At 35.9% G+C, this 21325-nt stretch overlaps 1 long non-coding RNA gene across 3 annotated transcripts; it reads right to left on the bottom strand.

Moving 5' to 3' along the window:
- Positions 1-2665: 2665 nt before the first annotated feature.
- Positions 2666-19170, bottom strand: LOC105463597 (uncharacterized). Of its 3 annotated transcripts, none has more exons than XR_976435.2 (4): positions 19094-19170; positions 10632-10740; positions 6839-6984; positions 2666-3049 (listed from the first exon to the last, which is right to left on the bottom strand). It is a non-coding gene; the product is annotated as an uncharacterized lncRNA (long non-coding RNA). The 3 variants fall into 3 exon arrangements; XR_976436.2 differs by having other exon boundaries at positions 18903-19164; XR_976434.2 differs by lacking the exon at positions 10632-10740 and having other exon boundaries at positions 18903-19164.
- Positions 19171-21325: the final 2155 nt, after the last annotated feature.

Genomic DNA, 21325 nt, shown 5'->3' with positions numbered 1-21325 from the left:
CAGTTTCTTTTAGTGAGAATTGGTATTTAGATACCACAAGATGGGCACTAGGGGAGTGTCTTGCTACCAGTTGGGGTATTAATTATAGCCAGAGGATACATTCTATTTCAGGATCAAATATTTTATGAATTCATATTCATGTTTCCAACTCAAATACAGGACTGAAGATTTTAACATAAATTTAAAGGAAATACATTGATATCTGTTTCTCATTTCCTTTGCTCCAAATGCCAGCATCTCTAGACTCATACAATTTCTGATCTTCTTTATTCTAAAATACTTTTGTAATAGTCATATATTGAATAACAATATTACCACTTACAGTATGATTACTAAAAACAATTTATTTAATTAATTTATTTTCAGGCTTTTTGTCCTTATGATATGTTTCCCCAAAGATGTATAGTATCAAATTTCTTTGTATCAGAGTCATTAGAAAGGGTTCTTCTCAGTGTGATTATGCTACAAACTGGATATACATTTACATTCATTTAATTTTGCTTTAAACATTTGAATTGTTTTTTAATTTAGTTTTTTTACGGTTATATATATTATGTCAAAATCAAATCTATATAACAGAGTATATTTAGGTTTACCATCTATTCATGATTACTTCATCCCATTTTCTCCTTGCCTCATTGGTAAATTTTTCCTAAGTATAATTCCACTTTGTTTTATTGTTAAAACTGCTTGGTACTGTCTCAGGTTAACCTTCTTCCATAAATCTTGTAATTATGTTTATTTTTATTTTACATTTTTCATATTTGTGTTACACTTACGTTTACTTTGGTCCCAGTTTAGATTGTTCAGTTTGTTGTTCCTCCATTGTTTCTCTTGTCTGTGGCATCCAGCCCCTATCTGCCCTAGACTTTACTTTCCTCTCCACACCATGTCATAACAATCTTTTATCTTCCCAGGATCTTTGGTTTCTAAGATCTTTATACTTCCCCTCCCTCCCTTCCTTCCTTCCTTCCTTCCTTCCTTCCTTCCTTCCTTCCTTCCTTCCTTCCCTCCTTCCCTCCCTCCTCCTCTCTTCTTCCTTTCTTTCTTTCTTTCTTTCTTTCTTTCTTTCTTTCTTTCTTTCTTTCTTTCTTTCTTTCTTTCTTTCTTTCTTTCTCTCTCTCTCTCTCTCTCTCTCTCTCTCTTTCTTTCTTTCTTTCTTTCTTTCTTTCTTTCTTTCTTTCTTTCTTTCTTTCTTTCTTTCTTTCTCTCTCTTCCTTCCTTCCTTTCTCCCTCCCTCCCTCTCTCCATTCCTTCCTTCCTTCTTTCTTTTCTTTTTTCTTGTTTTTCCTTTTTTTTTCCTTCCCCTATGTGTCAAATCCAGGGATGGGCTAGCGAAGAAAAGTAGTAACTTAGCAGGTCTACCACTGACCCCTAGGAAATCCAAATATGTTATTTTATATATCTTTAAATACAGGGATCACTTGCAAAAACTATCCTGACATTATTAACTTTTATGGAGAAATTTTTTTTTAAGAAATAAATGATTTGGAAATTATTTCTAACTATTCAACTTTGTTATACACACAAATAGGAAAAAAATAACTAATTACAGATGCTCCTTAACTTATGAAGGGGTTACATCCTGACAAATCCACCACAATTGAAATTTTCATAAGTAGAAAATACATTTAATATACTTAATCTACTGAACACCATAACTTCACCTTGCCTACCTTAAATGGGCTCAGACATTATATTAGCCTGCAGTTGGGAAAAATCACCTAACACAAGTCTATTTTATAATAAGGTGTTGTATATCTCATGTAATTTATTGACTACTGCAGTGAAAGTGAAAAACAGAATGGCCGTATGAATACTCAAAGTATGGTTTCTACTGAACATGTATCACTTTCACATCACTGTAAAACTGAAAATTCACTAAGTTAAACCATCATAAGTTGGGGACTGTATATTCTCATTGAATAGTTTTATTGTATCACTATTTTGTAAAACTAATATATTTTCTCCAAATAAGTGACTTTGCAAAGATGAATTTTGCATTCCAAAGTATGTTGTATGTTTTATTTATTAGCAAAAGTATGAACTTTGGAGTAAGGTAGATTTAAATTAAATTCCAATTATACTAGAAAGCTCTATGACTTTGGTCAGTTACAGTAAGAATTTCTAATTTATAGTAATTTTATAAGCATATTTTTTGGCACTTCAACAATGCTTAATAAATATTGACTCTTTGTGATGTGATAGTAAATTAATAATACCTGTGAAAACAATGGTGACGATGGTGGGAGATTACACTCTTCTCTTCCATTTACCTTCAGTTACAATGAAAGGTAATGAGTAAATATGACTAAGTACAGTGAATATATATAAAGTATCAGAAATATTTCTGTTTAATAAAATAAGTCAAATGGTATGGTACATATATTTTATCTGAAATAAAAGCCTGAAGTGAACAATTTGATCCTAATATATAATTTAAACTAATCACTACTTTGTAACTTTTACTAATTTAGATGTTGTAAAAGGCAATATATTTCTGAGAATTTTGTTTTCTTTTGATTTAAGAAAAATGCTAACATGAGAAAAATAAATCTTACTTGATTTTAATTATTTAATTATAATTTCATTTGATAGCTTTTTATGTATTTAAGATGTGAGCAGCTATGTTTTATTCTTAGTTTTGAATTCTTTGTTAGTTTCTTATTTACATAGTTGGCTTTCTCATAGTATGCTAATATTTATGATCATGTACTGCAGAGATTGGGATGGACTTAGGTACCCCAAATTTTACAGGAATGAAGTTCTTCCCATTTTGCTAAAATGGCTTTTGATTGTTATTTAATATAATTCATGCTTTCTGAAATTTGGAATTTTTGAAATCCTCATTTCAATGACTTCTGTAAGTTTTTTTCAACTGATGCCCAAATTAGCGTTCCTTTGCCTCCGTTCATTTACCCAAGGTATAGGAGAACAGAGTAGGCCAGAGCAGAAGGAAAGATAGCGCTGGAGATGATGCTCTGAATGCTGCTTGCTAGGACCACAGACAGTCTGAAGATTCTGCCTTTCTTGTTTCCCAGGAGCTGAGCTAGTGGAAAAACGGAAATAAGGATGTGATTTTTCTTCAGATTAAAAATGTCTGATAACAAAAGTTGATTACCCTGTTTTATGTGGAGAAAAATCCAGGTGTAGAGAAGATATTACACTTCTCTTCAAGACTAAGTACCTTTAAAATAGTTTTAGATATCTGGATTTAATTCCATATGCTTCAATTTTGCTATATTTATATGATAGATAGATTCAAATAAAGCATGCCTCCTCTATATTTTGCTCAGGATTTTGGACAGAGCTGATAAATTCTTTCACTCATTTACTCAATCTACCTTTATTAAATGCTTACTTTTGCAGGTATTTGTACTTGAAAATCATAATTTACTTCATAAAATTCAAAATCTTACTTTTGGAGTCCTCAATTTGATACGGTTTTATCTATTTAGTGTAGTAAAATACAGCATTAGATACAACACACAAAGCGGATGCCCATGGCAGAGCAGTTACTTGCCATTGTCTCTCTTTTTTTCTGTCTCTCCCAGAGGAAACCTCAGGTTTGAGCTGCTTCATTCAGACCCCTTAGGACCAGGATGTACATTTCCCAGACTACATGTGTGAAACTTATCGCCATGGAATAGAACAAACACAGTTGCTCCATAAGGTCTTTTTAAATACTGTGTTCCAACCAGTTGAGCTAAACAATCTCAGATTTTGAAAAGAATATGTTTTTTGCTTAGAAGAGGAGCAAACTCAACAGATTTAACAAATTTTAATATTCCAAAGATTAAAAAACAAAGAATTTCAAGGTTAACTAGGAAACTACAATATTTTTCTTGAGGCTGTTTAATCTGAGCCTGTACTTCAGAGGTGATTTTATGTTTCAAGTTTTAGGGTTCTGACCTGTTTTCCTTTCTCAAAACAAACATGCTAACAGTTTAAAATTAACCATGATGATTGCTAGTAAATATGCACTCAGACCTGACCTGGCTGTGCAAATAAAGTCCATTCTCTGTGGTGATCAGAAGCAGCAATGTCTCACCATGGAAGGTGGCTAGCTGCATTTACAGACTGTACAATCTAATTCCTCCTTCTGTAAATGTTGATTAAGCTGAAAGAGAATCGTTTGCAAAGCTAATTCAATAGTACCATCTCCTCTCCTGAAAGACCGGAGGATGATGTCACTATCACATGAGTCCATTAGCTATCCCTGCAGCAAAACCCACCATCTGGCCAACTGGCTTGGACTGTGCTGATTGGACTGGAGCCTTTTCTAGCACCCTCTTTTGATGGTGAGTGTGAGAGTAAGAAGCTGGGAGAGGCAGATGGACAACATAAGACTGCTGTTATCTCTTAGGGAGCCAGGTGAACCCTGAGTGCTTCCTGATAGCAACAGGATTGTTGCACTGATTGTCTATTTCTTAGCATTGGTAACAGAAGACATGGTCATTTATGATCAATATGATAGGGTGGACAAATTAAAACAAACAAACAAACAAACAAACAAACAAACTCTTCCTTATAACCCTACAATCTTTGACTTTCGATCCTGTCATTAGATAACTGATCTAGGAAAGTCACTGAAGGATCACTTTAAGTAGCAGTGGATGAAGTATTTTCAAAATAACAACTGGCCTAAGCCAAGAATCAAATCTATGTTTGCTCCATTATTGTTCTCTTATGTCAGTTCTGATGGTAGTTCCTGTTTTAGCCTCTTGGAATTAGAGTTAGAATTGTGACTGAACAATTGGGAGTAGAGGGCAAAATTGAGTATTCTGCTGCCTTTGTTAAATCTCACTCCGACTTAATTGCTGCTAATTATGCAGCTGCTTGTTGCATTTCTATCCACTTCTGCATCTGAACACAGAAGAAGGAAGACATAGGGAGGATCCAAAGTAAGGCTCCAACAAAACAGCTGATCATAACCTGCATGCAAAATTGAGAATTTGTTTTCTTTTGCTTTTATTTTACATTTTTTGAAAATTATGATTCAATAACAGAATATAATTAGTTATCAAAAGCAATGACATTCTGTTGTCAGCATCTGAGAGCTGTTGATATGATCACTGTTGGGTGGAATGTTTAAGTATGATTCCTACAGCAAATAAGAAAAGTGACTCAAATTACTGAAGATATGAAATAAAAGATTTGAAAAGCAAGATTGAGAAAGAGCTTCTTTACTGGTCCTTATTAGTGTTAAAAAAGGCCACACTAACAAATCAGGGACTCAATATCAGGTGTTTGGCCATGTAGGTTTTGAATGCCATGTGATAGTTAGCTTACTTTGACAGGAGCAGTACAGTCTTACTTGTTTGGTAAAATAACAAATATTCCCATTATTTTGGATTGTATATTTATTTATGTGATTTTGCATCTCAAGTGCACAAAAATTAAGCTTATACTAAATAAAGTACCATTAATTAGTGACTCTACTGTAATTGAATCAGTGGTCAGTGTAATATACCTAAAAGGCACTATGAAATTTTAAGACATTAATTTAGGACAAGAAGAGAAAAGGATTAGGAACATAAACATATTTGCACATAGATAGGGAGCGGAGGCTAAACTGGGTGAATCCCTCCAATTTTTTTCACTTCCTCCTCACTCTGACTTTATTCCAACATGGCCTCAGGCTCTAGATTTCTACCAGAACACATGACAGAGGCCTGTGATGAGAAGGAACCACTTGAGTCTTTTTTTTTTTTTTTTTCCAGAACCAAGCCAAGGAATTCAGTCATGCAGAAGTTTACGCAATTGACAATATTCATCATGTCCCCTTGTTTACAATTTTAAGATGCCAGTCACAAGCAAGGACAGTCAGCACTGCTTTGGTGTAGATGGAACACATGGAGATGATGGAACTGCAGGACGCTCAGAGACAGATAGTTGATCAAGAGTGAAGGGCAGTAGCTACAACTGAGTGCCTATAAGGTCAAGGAATGTGACATAAAAGAGATCTGTGGATGTAGCACAACCAGTCAAGGACAATTTTGGGGAAGATGTAAATTTTAAATGAGATTTCATAGGAAGATTGGCAATCTTAAGTAGGGAAAAAATGTTTTCCTAAAGTGAATAAATAAGCATGGAGTGACAACTATATGTTGTGTTGTAAGTTTTTCTATTCACAAACTTTTTTTCTTTTTTATTCTTCTGTTATACAGAAGTTCCCGACCCCCAAGTCATGAACTGGGACTAGTCTGTGGTCTGTGGTGAACTAGGCGGCACAGCAGGCGGTGAGCAGGTGAGTGAGTGAGCGGAGATTATGGCCTGAGCTCTGCCTCCTGTCAGATCAGTGGCATTAGATTCTCATAGGAGCCCAAATCCTATTGTGAGCTACGCGTGCGATGGATCTAGGTTGTGTGCTACTTATGAGAATCTAACTAATGCCTGATATCCTGAGGTGGAACAATTTCATCCCAAAACCGCCTTCCCACAACTGGCCCACGGAAAAATTATCTTCCACAAAACTGGTCCCTGATGCCAAAAAGATTGGGGACTGCTGCTTGTCATATAAGGATAATTATCCTCATTTTACAAAGGAGGAAATTGAAAGTCAGATATACAGTGACTGAAACAGCTAAAAGTGATGAAAATTAGAGCTGAGGTGTTGGTCCTTACAGCCCTCTACTTTAGTTGCACCCCAGGGCTCTGTCCTGGTAACATACAAACAGAGGCAGTGCCAACACTGGAGGGTGGAAGGCCCAGGCCTTCATTCTGACCCCAAGGCACCCCGTACCTTCCACAGTGCTTGCTGTCATCCCTACTACTATTGCCTGCCCACTACTCCTCTACTGGTCCTAGAGAAAGCCATAAAAAGATGGTTTCATACTCATGAGTTCCCCCATGCAGGCACTGATAGGACTTGATAAGTTGATTCATGCTCTGTAGTTCTCTTCACAGCAAGCAGCTTGTCTCCCTCTCAGCTTTCACCTTCAACGCCCTGCGCAGCAAGCCTGTGGCAGCTCTGCTCCTCAACTGTCAGACAAAAGGGGAGAACAAAGCAAGACTGTGATGCAATACTCATGTTAGGTAAATCTTTCCCCAGCTAGTACTTTCTGTCCTGGGATTATTTTGTGAACACAGATTTCGTTAGAAAGCAATTGATCTGAACATCTGGGGGCTCATGCACCGACATTAGCTCCTTCTAATTGCTATAATGTGGTTCCATTCTGATTTCATGCAAGCAGTGCAGTCTTCACGCACAAACTATTGATTAATTACACATTTAAGGCATTTGAGAATATTGGCTGAGTGCATTTGTGGTTTCCTAGGATTTCTCCTTTATTTTCCCTGCCTGAACTTTTCCTTGTTCCTTCACCTCCCCCTTACCTCTTGCCATGCCAATCAGTCTCTAAAGCATTCACTTTATAAACAGAAAGTCAAAATGGTGCTTTACTATTTATCTGGTAACTCACATTGGAATTTGGAAGAGTGGCTGATGTGAACGATGGCTCACAAGAACGTTATTTTTTCTTCTGTACTGAATAGTCTCATTGAAACAGATTTGGATATGAGAATGGTACTTACATAATAAATACCCAAGCTGGTTGGGTTAGCAGGTTGTTTACATGTGGGCACACGTGTGTGGCTTGTTACTGCATGGCTGCCCATTCCTCCAGGAGAGGCTCTGTTGTTATGTGTGTTATGAAATTTCAAATAAGGGAAGAACAACAGCTGTAATGGGCCCAATCCAATGATGGCAAAAGGTGAATAAAATGACTCCCTCTGGGAAGTAAAATGCTCATTTAGTGTAGGGAAATTATCATTTCCAAGTAGAACATTTGGCTTCCTGAGAGTGAAAGTGTCGGCACAGCTTGATAATAACACCTCAGGCTGTAATAGTACCCTTTCCCCTCTGAGAGTTAGGCTTTTTCCCTCTCAATTCATCTCTACAATATCTTTGCAAAGCGAGTAGGCACAGTTGTTATTGGCCATGTTTTATAGATAGAGAAACTGAGAGTCTAAAAAACTCGGTGATTTGTCCTTGGAAGCCCAGAAATCAATCTAGATATCGGTTTCTCAGCCTTGGTGCCGTTGATATTTTTGAACCGGTAATTCTTTGCTCTGGGGGTTGCCCTGTGTGCTGTAGAATATTAGCAGCATCCACTAGATGCCAGTAATGCCCCCAGTTGTGATTACCAAAGATGTCTCCAGACACTGTCAGATGTCCCGTGGGAGGCAAAATCACCCCCAGTTCAGAAACATTGATCTAGATTGGTGGGCCTGGGCAGTCTTGTAGCCTTTAGGAAACCTGGAGCAAAATTTGGAAAAATAAAAATTTGCCCTTGACATCCATAGTTTCTCCTAACTGTAATAATAGTACATATGTAAGATTCATTATTATAAAGCCTTTACACTTGTCCTGCATTATTCATGATTTTACATCCTGCATTTTCAGTTACTGGTGGTCAACCAAAGTCTGAAATTAACAAATGGAAAATTCTAGAAATAAACAATTCATAAGATTTAAATTGCCTGTCATCATGAGTAGTGTGATGAATTCTCAAGTGTCCCACTTCATCTCTTCTGGGATGTGAATTATTCTTTGTCCAGGATATCCACACTGTCTAGGCTCCCCGTTTGTTCATCATTTAATCATTGTGTTTGTTATCAGATCAACTGTAATGGTATTGCAGTGCTGGTGCCAAGTAACCATGATTTTACTTGATAATGGCCCCAAAGCTCAAGATTAGTGATGCTTACAATTCAGATATGCCAAAGAAAAGCCATAAAGTGCTTCCTTTAAGTGAAAAATTGGAAGTTCTTGACTTAATAAGGGAAGAAAAATAATCATATATTGAGATTACTAAGATCTATGGTAAGAATGAATCTTCTCTCCATGAAATTGTGAGGAAAAAAACAAAAGGACTTCTATATAGTATCTATAAAGTTCAGTACTATCCTCAGTTTCAGGCATCCACTGGGGGTCTTGGAACATATCCCATTTGGATAAGGAGAGACTACTGTATATACATTAACTTCAATTCTATTTTAATCACATTTTACACATAGGGAAACAGAACCACAAAAAGGTTAGTTCACTTGTTCAAATTTATACAGCTAGGAATCAGGGTTGGCTTCAAGGGCATTTTGACCTAAGCAGCTGCACAGGATCCCATGTTTAGAAGGGTGTCGTACTTGGTTTAATGATCTTGCTGTCCTTATATTTAAACTATTAATTAGTTTTGAACAAGAGTTTCACATTTTCATTTTGTTTTGCGCTCCACAAATATGTAGCTAGTCCTGCTAGGAGGCAAAATAGCCAGGATTTGAGTCCAGGGAGTTTGAAGACGATATACTTAACCTTTTTTACCATACAGCCCCCCATTCTTTCACATGTTTGTTCATCAATTTACTTATTCAGTAAATTGTCCTGTGAGTTGATTATAAACCAAGCACTAGACTTGACAGTGATGGAACAATAGAGGCAAAACAGATCCTGTCCCTTCTCTTATGAAACTAGCAGCCTCAGGAAGGATGCAGACCAACAAACAGGTATTCGCAATTCAGCATGGTATGATAGGAAAGGTCTAGTTGCTATGGGAACGTATATATAGGAAGGCACTTAACACAATATAGGGGGATCAGGAAGGTTTACAAGCTGAGGCATAAGGGCTGAATAAGAGTTACATAATCAAAACTGGAGAATGAGTATGATCTAAGCTAAAGGAAATGGCAGTATAAATGCTTGGGAGTGAGGAGGAGTGTGACACAATTGGGGAATTAAAAATAGCTTAGTGTGAATGGAATGTTGAATTAGGCAGCTTTCACTGTTGTGGTGCAGTAACAGCCCCACCATGTCGGTAGATTATTACAATAAAGGCTCACATCTCACTCTGTAGGTGATGTGCTATTGGGCTGTGCTGCTGCTCTCCGAGTCTCCATTTCAGGACTAAGCCAGGAAGAGCAGTTCCTAAATGTAACATGCCATTCTTGTGATAGAAGAAAAAGATGGAAGTAACTGAGCCATACACAATAGCTGAATCTCTTTGGCTCATATTCCATTGGTTAATCAAACATGTGGCCATGGTCAGCGTGGGTAGAGCAAGGAAGTATCCTGCTCTCCTAGGGGGCATTATAAGTCACATAGCAACGGGCAGATATGTTATAGTTCTCTTAAAGGGAGAGCAGAGACTAACTAGGAACAATAATATATTCTACCAGGTAAGAATAGAGGAGGGGAGTGGTATGAGAAAGGTTTTGGAAATAATTAGGAGCTAGGTTATGTAGTTTTATAGAATATATTAAAGGCTTTAGGTGCAATTCATTACTCCTTTTCATTGTGTACTCATTATTTGGTCCTATGTGTCCTACTCAAAATCTGCTTTTGGAAAACAATAATAACAACAGAGACAAGCAAAACAAAAACCAAAAATGATAATGTCATTACACACTAAAGAACAAATTATCCATTATAGGGTACTTATCTATTATAGGGTACTTTTTACAGAAACAGAGGAAAGAATCAATTATAGAGTGTCAGTCACTGATGTACTAGTGAATTTTGATTCCATCTATGGAGAAAGATATTTCTTGGGGTTTTGGAAATCATACCTTGTTGACTTTTAAGTATGGTTCTACTGTTAAGACCAATCCAGAAATATTTACTAATTGCATTCTACCTTTAAGAATTGTGGAGATTGCTGAATTCACATCTTCAAAATTCAGTCAAGATGAATGAGAGGCAGCCTGATAGACTGAAAAAAGCATGAATCCTGTCCTCCGATAGACCTGCATTTGACCAAATTCATTTAGTTAATACCTGTATGAATTTGGGCAAGTTATGTGACATCTTTCACCTTGGTCTTCTCATTTGTAAAATGGGATTATTATACTTTCGTCACAACCACAGATCCAACAAGAACAGCAACTTTTATTGGATACTGCTTAAATTTCAGGCACAGGCACAGGTCTAAAAACTTTTCATTATGACTCTTAAACTTTGTCACAACCCAATGAAGTGAATACTATAATTTTACAGAGGAGGGAACTGGAAATTAAGGTGTTAAGCAACCTGCCCAAGGTCAGACATTCAGTAAAGCATGGAACCTGAAAGTGAGCCCAGCCACACAATGACCGAAGTTGAACTCTTTGTTACCAGATAATAAGAATAGTAATGAAAACAATAATAATAACAAGCCAGACAGTATTCCAAAATCTTTAAAATATTAGATGATTTAATTCTCACTGATACCCTTTCAGGACATGAAAGTGATATAGAATCTCAGGTTCAACATTGTGTATATATATATAAACATGTATGCATATATCTATTAATCTATGTATATCTCTATATTAATTAAGCATTTTTTTCTCTTCTTGGTCTCTTACTGTAAGTGAGGGAGGTACATTAGGCTGTTTAATTTATTATATATTACCATATTCAATGGAAAATGCTAACCTCCAAGTTAGAGAAAACTTGATAGAAAGCTTGTTAACATTGTTTGACAAACTCCTCAGAAGACTCTTGTGCATACTGATATTTCAGAAGTAGTCTTATGGAGAACAAAAAAAAAGAGGAGATAAAATATCTTAAGTTGTCAACAGATAGAGATTTAACAACTATATGCTACTTTCAGTGTGTCTTAGGGTTTAATTTAGATTTAGCAACTACTATGCCACCTGCATGTTAGGATGTTTAGTTTAGTTTAGTGGCCAGTAATTAATAAGCCCAAACAATGTCATCGTCTTCAGTTCTTGACCTAATTTCATGATTTAACACATAGAATTGGAATATTAGCTACTGTGCAAAATTCAGCCATAAATATTTAAGGATATTTACAACTTGGTTTCATGCTCCATTAAAATGTATTTACTATTTGTTGTTTAGAATTAAAAAGGAAGTCTGAGGTCTAAATGTTTAATATTTAGATTAGGCTAGTCTAGAAAATTCATCAAACCAATTCCGTGGCATAGTGGATATGGTTCTCTTACAAAATTGAATGTATACTATTTGTGTTATAGGAAGTTGAACCTCAAAGCATCGATATCACCTAGGAGCTTGGTAGAAATGCAGAATCTCAGGTCCCACCCTTAATTTGCTGAATTAGAATCTACATTTTAACAAGATGCCCAGGTGATTTACATGCACATTAAGCCGGAGATGCAGTGCTCTAAGAAACCACTTGTTCCTAGACAGTATAGCTTAAATATAGGCTCAGAACTGTTTATTTACACAGGACTTGTAGATTTCTCTTGTGGTTAAAAAATTTAAAACTACAGTTAAGAGAAAAGAGTGGTCCTTGCAATAAGCTAACAAAGAAACCAGGAGCCCTTGAATATTAAGATGCTTGATACTTAAGGACTGCAGCAATTGCTGTCTAAACTAGAAAAGTATCTGGGCAGAATTGACAATGGTTCCATAGACTCCTGGGGATAGTCACTTGAATGATTAATTATTAATTTTTGAAAAGAATTCTTTTTCCTGCTGTGCACTATACAAAACATAATGTATATTAAATATAAAAGAATCGTAAATGATAAAAGCATCTGTATGCTTAGAAACTTGGTAAAGGAGATAGAGTAAACGTGTGATGGAATCATTGTGTTTATGTCAATAAATGAGAGTTAAAATATTTTTATAACTTTTTTTCAGTACAATAAAAAGAGGACTTTTGGAGACAGATAGTAAATCAATATTGTTTCAATATATAATATATAATGAGAAAGAGTAATGTGATCTAGAATATTTATATCACCAAAGACAAATATCACCATTAACATTCAGATCTGAGAGGAAATCAAGTGTCGAAGAGTCCCCAAAGGAAAGGAGAATTCCTTCAAATTATTCAAAGATGAACTGGAAACTCAGTTGCTTTGTATAACTGGGAGTGTACTAAATGTGTTCTGATATGGAAATTGTATTCAATTTCTAAACATCTCAGGTTGCATGAACTGGGCAAAGCTATAATTAGTGACTGTGCAGGCATATTACCTGGATTAGACTTTGATGAAAACATCGCTTCATTGTGCATTTCTTGTGCCAGAAATGCCTATATGAGGAATGACATATGGGTTTTGTAAGTCAGACTCATAATCACTAAGCCCAAATAACTTCATGATCATCTATTCTCGAACCAATTTCAAGACTTAATAAGTAGGGTCAGAATATTGGCTCCTGTGCAGATTCAGCAACATATATTTAAGGATATTTATATTTTGACTTCATTTACAGGTAATTTTGTCTTTAGTGAATCCCTTTTCTTAAAGGTGGACTACTTTAACAGAAACTATTAAGACGAGAAATATTTTAAAACAGTGAAAAGTCCCTAGCCTAGTCATTAATAGATAAAATGTAAATTAAAAACAAAAGCAAAAACTTAGAATCCATTTACCTAACCATTGTCACTCTTTTGGGTGAAGGATAGACAGATCTTGGAAGAAACTATATAATGAACTTACAAAGTAACTATTCATCAACTAGTGGTGGACTACAGTCCTATAAATACTGGTTCAATATCTTCTTAGTCATATAGGCATTTAGCACTGCACTACAATTATTTTGACACTATAGATGCTTGTTCACATTCTGTGATTTGATCCCTGCAGGAAGGACAACTTTAAGTATAGAAGACAGAAGAAAAATATAATTTCCCACCTCTCTCTGCTCATTTCACACCTTCTTGAATGAACAAAATTCGTTGTTTCAGAATATACATTTAATGATGTAATAAGTAATGTACTACCAAAATGGCAAAATAGATGGACTAGGGAGAGCATCAGTCATCCCTGGGAGATGCTTTAGGCCCAGAAAATGACTTCCTATGATCCCACCTGTGATGAGATGAGACCTTTTCTTAACCCATGAAATAATCTCTCTTTTTCCTTTCTTGTGTTTTTTCTTTCTGTCCAACAAGAAAAACAAAAACACAAATAAAAAAATGAAAAAAAAAAAAAAGAAAAGCAAAAAAGAAAGCAAAACAACACAAAACCACCAAACCGGAAAAACTGGAAAACCCAAAGCTTCTAACCTGTTTACAGGGAACCAGATAGTATTTCCTGGGACATGAGATGAATACGAAATGGCATTTTTTTGTTGTCACTTTGGGTACAGAGGTCGAAGGTCATTATCTAACAGGCATACAAATGGAATCAATCTCTCCCTCAAAGATCCTGTCAGATGCACCTGAGCCTTCCCGGGGTGTTTGCAGAGTGGTTCATGGTCAAAGGCAGGAATGGATATTGGCACTCCAGGGGAAACTATATTTTCCTGTCGATAGACAGAAGATTGCAGTGTCCTAGACAGGTAATCAGTTATCAAGGACCACAATCAGCTCACGTTTAAACATTAACAGGTGGGGCAGGAGACAAGTAAAATTTGTCATGTTTACTAGTTTCGCCAACAACCAAAGAACTGCTTTATCCTTTTTAATCAGTTCTAATCTGTGCTTCTTTGTTATCTGTTTTGAAAGACATTGAATAATTTTTTCCCCCTGGCAAATTCTTGATGGATCCATAGAGTCAAAAGTCTATATTTCTGTAAGTATATATTTTTTAAAGTCTCCCATTTTTCTCTTGGCTTTGGTTGGCTATATGTGTGCACAAGTCAGTACCTACGACACCCAGTTTCTATGCCAGTTTGGTGAATGGTGTGGGGAAAGAGATTGCAAAAGGCTAAATCAAACTTTCCTCTAAGATTAAACAGTATGTGGTTTGTTAAGTTTTTGTTTTTGTTTTTTTTTTTTCCTATTCCACCATTAAAAGTAAAGAAGAATGGCTTTTCTTTTTTCTTCCTGATTAGAAGGCTTCACTGGATTTGTGGCAAATAAATTGACAAGTGAGGGCACTGATGACAAGAGAGTGATAATTGATGGTGGCAGGTGGGGGCCTGGTGTACTGGCATGTCCTGTGGAGGGTGAGCCAAGGACATCTATCAATCAAATTGGTGACAGCAGCCAGGGAGACTTAATTGGAGATTCATTGAACCTTTAATGTTGTAACAGAGAAAAATACGGACGCTGAAAAGGCTCCTGGGCTATTTCTTTTCCTTCCTTCCAACAATTCTCATTGAAAGAATGGAAAGTGGACATTGCTCCAGGGTTGAACATTCATTGTTTCCATCAAAGTTAATCACATTATTTTTTAGGAAGCAAAGAAGTGAAAGTATTTACCATTAGTCCAACATGGAATGAAATCTATACCTGGAGCTTTAGGGATTCGACCGTTCTGTGGCTTTAGCATAATCAGGGATGCTTAGCAAGTGTTCAGACACTATATGCTTAACATTGAGTTTCAACTAGGGTGCAAATATTGTCTGCTGGAGTGTGGATTCCAGACATCATAAGAAAAAAAGTCCTTTCCCTAATGTAATAATCTTCCCTCCATTCTTCTAAAAAGTTCTCTGTACAATCCAGATGTAAATGTTTTTCTTTTGTTGTTGTTGTTGCTGTTGCCGGAGATTCAAAATAATTTTATTTATTATTCGGGAAAGGAAAGAACTCAGTAGGGCTATTTTCCCTTCAGGCACAGTACAGGAGGTTTTCCTTATAGTAGCGCAGGGAAAATCCCAACAGTTCAAGACACTGTATGTGGATATAATGTGTGAAAAGATAAGATGGTCTCTGTCATCCAAGATTATATATTTTCATATTTATGAGTTTAAACATTGATTTATTCATTCTAAATCATAGGTTTGGGCACTTACTATGCATAGTGATTTGTTAGGCCAAGTCTAAGATCAGTAGGACCTAGTTATTTCTTGGAAGGAATTTACTGTTTAGTGAGGGAAGACAGACATATGTACTGAGACATTAAATATTGCAATGTTCTAGGTAAGAACTGAGAGTTGTGATATCACAGTCTAGGAGGGTAGAGGCTGCAGATATCAGGCCACTTAAGTGACAATTTTTGTCTTTTGAAAATTGCTAGTATACTGTTTCAAAAAGATGGGAAAGAAAGTAAAGATCCTAGACTTGCTATGGCAGAGATTTTATACTTAATGGCTTCCAAATTTAGCCAAATGTTGGAGTCATAGACAGCAGAGAGGGATTATCTACCTCTTCCACCCCTTTCTCATAGTTTAAAATTCAGCATTTTGACATAACTTTTTTCTACAAGGCACTGAATACAAACATTTCCCTTTAATTACTAAATGGAGGAATAGTCCTTTAAATCAGTAATTTTTAACTTTTAGTAATAGCAATTAAATTTTAGTAACTATAACTTTTGTAGTAGTAATTAAATAGTAATTTTAACTTTTTCATCGTAATTTTAAAAGTGTACAGAATGTCAGCATGTTGTTCCACCCAGGCACAATATGCTTTTCCCTGTGCCAAGGCCCCAGTTCTGCATTTATTCTCCATATTATGCACTTCAACAATAGTTGACTGCTTGAAAGTCCTCCTGTAGGCTGAACTGTAAATAGGCTACACATTACTCATTGTCTTCCTCTAGAATCTTGTGTCTCTTTCCCTGCATATTTACAGATGCCTTGAAAAGACAACTCACAGAGGCAAAAATCACATGAATCAGGAAACTGTAACCTGGCAAAGAGTCTGGAGAGCCTCTCCTCATTATTGAGAACAGCTGCCACTAGCCAAGTGCATACTATACTTTTCAGAAAAAAAAAAAAAAGGTCATTTAGAAGTAATTTGAGGCAGGTGGTATCGTAGAAGAAAAACATTCTATTTATTTATTTATTTATTTGAAACAGAGTCCGCTCTTTCACCCAGGCTGAAGTGAAGCGGCATGATTTCGGTTCAGTGTGACCTCTGCTCCCTGGGTTCAAGCAATTCTCCTGCCTCAGCCTCCCAAGTAGTTGGGATTACAGGTGCCTGCCACCACGCCTGGCTAATTTTTGTGTTTTAGTAGAGACGGGGTTTTGCCATGTTGGCCAGACTGGTATCAAACTCCTGACCTCAGGTGATCCACCCGCCTTGGCCTCCCAAAGTGCTAGGATGACAGGAGTGAGCCATGATACCCGGCCAAGAAAAGCATTTTAATTAGAATACTTGGAAGATACATTTTGAAAAGGAAGATTCTAGATTAAAATTTTGTGCTATATTTCATTGTGCTTTTTTCATTGAAAATGTTGATATAGGAAGAATTCTGTCATCTGTATCCCATTTTTTCAGGCTCATCACGTCTTATAATTAACTTTCCTAGGGCCTAGAAACATGCTATTCCTAGGTTAGAATATTTTCTGTGGAATACAAATTATTCATAAACCATCAGCATGGGCAATGAGCCAGCTCAAGATTTTGTTAGAAACAAAAACACGAAAGTCAAAGTTAGAGGGATTCTTTTAAAGTATTTTGGTCAAATCATCAATGTGGTAATCAAATCTCCTTTAGAACATTTTCACCAAGTGGTCTTCAATTCCAAGTTTGTACATGTGCAGCAAGGCAGACTTCAACTCCCATCTATCTCTGCTGTATTCTACCTTTTAATGACTGTTTGTTAAATACTTTTTGTTAATGTTGGTAAGAAATCAATCTCCTTGTAGCATCTAGTCTCTGGACTGGATTCAGCATTTGTCTTTAGATATTTAGATTAAGCAGAAAAACTCCGCATGAAAGTTCCCCAACTGTTTGAAGATAGTTATTCTATCCCTTCCAAAACTCTAATTTTTTAAGAAATTAAACATTCTTCTTCCCCTTAGCCATCTTACCCATGTTATGGTTTTAAGTCCCTTCATTATCAAAATTGCTTTGCTCTGTGCTGACGTAATTATGATCCAAGTGTCTCTAGGTCCTTCTTAGAACATCTTGTCAAGAATTGAACACGGCACCAGGAAAGGGTTGACCAGGTTTAAATAGAGCAGGGGAACTTTTTCTTCCCTTACAAGTTGCATCTCTTAAATTTTTTTTCTTGCTATATTCAGGCCTTTGATGGCTAATTTTATGTGTCAACTCACTGGGTCACAGTGCCCAGATATGTGGTTAAACATTGTGGACATTTCAATGAGGATGTTTTTAGATGAGATTAACATTTAAACTTAACATTACACTTTGAGTAAAATAGAGTACCCTCTATTAGTGGATGGGCTTCATCTAATCAGTTGAAGGCCTTAATAGAACAGACGGATTTCCCCTGAGTAAGAAGTAATTCTGCAGGCAGATGTTCTTCAGAGTTGAACTGCAACATCAACTTTTTCTTGTCTCCAGCCTGCCGGACTACCCTGCAGATTTTGAATTTACCAAGCCTCTATAATTGTGTGAGCCAATTCCTTAAAATAAGTGTCTCTCTCTCTCTCTCTCTCTCATACGTATATATGAGAGAGTGAGAGAGAGTGTGGAGGTGTATAATACACACATACACATAACAGGATGTGTGTGCGTGTATTATGTGTATATATATACACACATATATATGTAATGTATGTGTTTATACATAATGTATTATGTATATACATATATGTATGTGTATATATGTGTATACATACACACATGCATGTATATATACACATATGTACATACATATGTATATACACATAATATATGTATATATGTATATACATATAGACACACGTATATATGTATATACATATAGACACACGTATATGTATATACATATAGACACGTATATATGTATACACGTATGTCTATGTATATACACAAGTATATATACACATAATATATAATGTATGTGTATATATAATGTATTATGTGTATATATACACATATATAAAGTATGTGTGTATAACTATATACACACACATAATACACACACGCGCACACACACACACATCCTGTTTGTTCTATTTCTCTGGAGAACCCTAATACAAATTCAAAATGACAGCCTGTTTATTTTGTCATCTTGATTGTGTCATCTAATATATTTCTTTTCATCATCAGCTTTGTGTCATCTACAAATTTGACAACAACAAGAGTTGGGTGTATTCTTTTGAGTCTAAGAACAATGGATTTCCTTCATTTTAATTATTATAAAATTACCTTTGATGGAAATGGTTCTTCATAGAGAAGCTTCTACGAATCGTTGCTGATTATGCTTAGTAAAAGGTTGAGAACATTAACACTGCATCTCAGCTCCCCCTGGTGGACAGAATCCTCACAGACATTCTTCAATAGAATTGCTGAGTCGAGTAATAGATGTTATTGATAGAGTGTAAAGGCACATGGCTTACCGTAACCCTCCTTTTCAACGGGTACTTGGATAACCATGAATGATGACACCCCTCTTGAGATTTTAACTATCTGTGAGACCCTGAGGCTCTCTCCTCACTGTGATGACCCATAATGACTTAAGTTCGTAATGACTTAAGGTCGTCACAGTGATGACTAAGTTGTATTATGAATATTCAAAATATTTAGAAAACAAATCATACAGACCTAATATAAAAATTATGGTAATAGATTGTCTAGCCTAGAACTATAAAACACCATTTGCTAGCACAATCTTTATTAAATGAGCAGTAATAAGGCATCTTAAATTTTATTTTTCTAATTCTATTGAAATTATCTTAATGTAATACTTGCTATCTACCATTAAGTTTTTTTAATTATAAAAGAGTATAGCTTAAACTAAAGAAAAAAATTCTTATCTATATTAAGAATTACAAAGAGCCTGTAATCCCGGCACTTTGGGAGGCCGAGGCGGGTGGATCACGAGGTCAGGAGATGGAGACCATCCCTGGCTAACATGGTGAAACCCCGTCTCTACTAAAAATACAAAAAACTAGCTGGGCGTGGTGGCGGGCGCCTGTAGTCCCAGCTACTCGGAGGCTGAGGCGGGAGAATGGCGGGAACCCGGGAGGCGGAGCTTGCAGTGAGCCGAGATCGCGCCACTGCACTCCAGCCTGGCGACACAACGAGACTCCGTCTCAAAAAAAAAAAAAAAAAAAAAAAAAAAAAAAAAAAAAAGAATTACAAATAAAAGCTATGTATTGTGGGCCTGTTGTATTACATATTCCATAAAGCAGTTTACATAGGTTAATAGGCATATATTCACAACTCTATAAGCTAAGCTGTTTTACCTTCATTCTGTATTTCCAAGTTGGCAAACTATGGCTTGCAGGCCAATATAGCCCTTGTATGGACATATTTTACACCCAGTGAGTTTAAAATGGTTTTCAAATTTTTAAATTGCTGGGAAAAAATCAAAAGAAGAATAGTATTTAATGATATGTGAAATCATATAAAATTGAAATTTCCCTAAATAAAGTCTTATTGGCACACAGCTCTATTCTTTCATTTCCATATTATCTATGGCTGCTTCAATGCTATAATGACAGAATTGAGTAGTTACAACAGAGACATTGTGCTATGGAAAGCCCAAAATATTTATTGTACTATCTGGCCCTTTACAGAAATGACTTACTGATTCTGCTGTATCTGATGAGAGTAAGGCTTCACAGTTAATTTTAAGTGATTTCTTCAAGAGACCTGAGGATAATCAAAGCAATAATTTCTTTGTTACTAGTTTCTTTTATATCCAAAGTAATTGTGCAGTGAATTCTCCACTAAATATTAATATATGCGTTAAGAAAAACAAATTGGAAATAGGATAAAAAGTGTTTTTTAAACAAATTTAAGTCAATATTTACAAGGTTTTTTTGTGTGTGTGAACACAAGAATTATATATTGGTAGAAAGACAAGTGACTACAGTGTACAAATAAAATGGAGATGGAATGGACAGTTATAAACTCTTAAAATTCATAACCAGTCACTAAGATTTCATGGTTGTTCTATACAGTAGGAAAGCTTTTTGTCGCATCCTAGATTTATGTATTTCCATTTCTAAGCATCAGTGATACGGTTCCATAATGTGGTATTGACAATGACATCTAAGAGGAAACATATAGAGATGCATAGACATGAATGGCTCCTGTGTTTGTGAAATGGTATCTGGAATTGAATAAGAAGATGCATGTGATATGCTTGGCAGAAACCCTAGTAAAATGTCAATAAGCAATAATCATCATGATAGGTGTTAGAAAGTCATGGTTGACATATCTATAATTTATTGGTGATATCCCCAGAATCTGGACATTGGGACAGTCTTTCAGATCCTCAATATGTCTTATAGCATGGTTTCTAGTGCTAGATGATGAGGATTCAAGATGACTTAGAGACAGGAGAAATGATTTTACTGGAAAATACTGATTAAATATATTTTTTCCTTTAGAAAGGCTACTGAACAACTAGAAGATGGACATAAACATGTTCTTTCCTTTTACATTTGCTCTCTGGAGCCAGGAAGGGTTAAGAAAGAGATACTTCTTTCCCCTTAGTTGGGATTCATACAGAAATCAAGAGTGGGAAGGGGCCCTCATTACATCAGACACAGCTACTTTAAGGATGAGGAATCTGAGACCCAGATAAGTAAAATAATCTGCCTAAAGCTAACCCAGAGTTA

Source organism: Macaca nemestrina, chromosome 3 (genome assembly GCF_043159975.1).
Source record: "Macaca nemestrina isolate mMacNem1 chromosome 3, mMacNem.hap1, whole genome shotgun sequence".
NCBI lineage: Eukaryota > Metazoa > Chordata > Mammalia > Primates > Cercopithecidae > Macaca > Macaca nemestrina.
Note: the sequence above shows the minus strand (reverse complement) of the source record. Positions and strands in the feature narration are given on the sequence as shown.